Raw genomic sequence first — 2,425 nt, forward strand, 5'->3', positions numbered from 1 at the left:
GGTACATACATTTTTCTTGTACACTGGCTTCTGCATCTTCAAGGACCTGCACTTCAACATTTTGTAAAACAATATGCTGAACAGCAACTTCCACTTCCCTATTTTCTTCATCTGGTCATAAAAAGAAGACACTGATTAAAAATAAAAAGGTATGGAAGTCTTTTGCAGTAAATTAATTATTTCTTGAAAGAAAATAATTAATAATAAAAGTAAAAAAACTGCTGTATTTTGCACCAAATTAGAGTTGAATTGGTATTGTCTATAGCTAGTTGCTTCAGTTAGCAAATAGTGCTTGCTAGTGGAATATTGGCATACTTGCTGAAAGCCAACATTTAAAGACCGTATGACAAGCTAATAAATTATGCTTTTACTTACAGAACATCTGTGTTGTACTGGTTTCTTAATGTATGCATTGATTTAACGGCACAAATATTCATAAAATCGTAATTTTAAAGACTTTTACGAAGAGGTGACATAAAAATCCTAAAATATTGAAAGGTCAAGCATGTGACGTCATCACGCCCCTTAGTAACCTTTTGTTTATTGTCCAGTTTAGAAAGTACAGTATTGCGTCAACCACCAGATACACTGAGTGATTCCTAGCGATAGAATAATAACAGTAATGCCGAAAAATTGTGTTGTTGGGGGTTGCCCGAATTCCGATAAGAATGATGTTCATTTTTTTGTGTTTCCAAAAAATCCAAGAATTAGACGACAGTGGATTCGCTTCGTTCAGTTTACGAGGAAGAATTTCGTAAGTCCAAGTGCTCACGCAAAAATTTGTAGTGTTCACTTTGATACAGAAAGTTACGACATAACATGTCAAATGAAACGAAAGCTGGGGCTTTCCTCCGTCCTAAGACTAAAGAAAAACGCTGTCCCAACAATAAAAAAAAGAAAAGGAAACAACGGGAATGGAAAATAAAAGGACGTACGCCTTAAAGCGCCAGAGAAAACAGGTAAGTCACCGTCTGTATTCATAGTATTAAGTTCGAGTTGGTCCGGTTGGACAGGTCGCCGACCTTTCTGGCGTCATGTTTACTACAGTACCTAGCAACATAAGCTAGCGTACTACTCTACTAGGCCTAGGCTAGTACAGTGAGTAGTTTATAAAATTGTATCCCTAGTAACGTCGTATGTTTACGTAACATTTTACATTATATTCCTCAGTGATTCTTTTGCAGTTGATAAAAGGCCTATGTATATATTGGAACATACCTATAGCCTAAGTAATAGGCCTATACCAAAGCCATCTCTATACTACTACCACCTGTAGGCCTACCAATTTAACTGTTCCCTGGGCGGGTGGGTCCTACTTATCGAGAGTACTTAGCCTATAGGTAGTGAGATTAGAGGCTAACCTAAAAATATAGGCAGACCTATGTTATCATCATTAATATTAGATGCCATTATGCATGCTATGTCAGAACTATTGATATTTTATAATTAGGTCAATTCGTATTGTTTTTATTTTTTTGTTTTTTTTCAATATTCTAGTATGTTGAAAACATATTAGAAGATAGTAGGCAGAAAAGTGAGGAAGGTGAAAGCACACTGCCAGTACCAACAATTGAAAATGCATCATCTCATTTAGCCTCGTTTGTTAAAGAATATCAGCAGAGCAGAAACTTGCAGGTATTAATATTACTTAATTTGTATGTACTCCTTTCTCAGTCTACCAACTCATACTTATTTATTATATTATTGTTGTTTAATATATAGGCTATTATTATTATTATTATTATTATTATTATTACATTTATGTAGGCCTACTAAGTTTGTAATTCAGATATTAAAGTACTGTATGATTTTAAAAAAAAATCTACATGTATATTATACTATTATAGGATAATTCAAAAACATCCACTACAAAGTGCAGAAAAAAAAAAGACAAAGTCTAAACGCTCAATGCGTGTGCAAGTTGGCTCAAAAATGTGTACCAAAGGTAAAATTCTTATTTTTTATTTTTATTTTCTGATATTGTTAAATGTAGCAGTTATACCTGCTGCATGATTAGTAATTATACCGTAGTAACTTTAATATCAATAAAATGCCCTTTTTAAAATAAAAATAAATGATAATTTTTAGAAATTCAATATTCAATATAAACATTGTCTTTTGTTTACAGAAACTCAAACTGACCCCCAAATCACTGGAGTTGATTTGCCTTTGACAGAGGTACCACCAAGTGGTAACTCAATTTTTGAAGAACCAATCACTGCAATACCAGTAGGCACATCAACTCCCAATCAAAGCGAAGACGAGTCTTCACCTTGTGAGAGTGATCATCATGTTAGCATCTTTGATAGAACTTTCAATCCAGACAACACATATCTTTCATCATCATTAATGTAAGTTAACAAGGAATTACAAATAGTAGTTCTAGGAATTATTGTCATGTATTTACTGTATATTATTACAACAA

General features: G+C 33.3%; 1 long non-coding RNA gene across 1 annotated transcript; it reads left to right on the forward strand.

The window, feature by feature from the left end:
- The first annotated feature begins 475 nt into the window (after nt 1-475).
- LOC117106843 lies at nt 476-2,393 on the forward strand. Its single transcript, XR_004445151.1, has 4 exons — nt 476-959; nt 1,498-1,635; nt 1,848-1,945; nt 2,129-2,393. It is a non-coding gene; the product is annotated as an uncharacterized LOC117106843 (long non-coding RNA).
- The last annotated feature ends 32 nt before the right edge of the window (nt 2,394-2,425 follow it).

This window comes from Anneissia japonica, unplaced genomic scaffold (assembly GCF_011630105.1).
Source record: "Anneissia japonica isolate Jap-2015-1 unplaced genomic scaffold, ASM1163010v1 scaffold288123_len70798_cov158, whole genome shotgun sequence".
NCBI lineage: Eukaryota > Metazoa > Echinodermata > Crinoidea > Comatulida > Comatulidae > Anneissia > Anneissia japonica.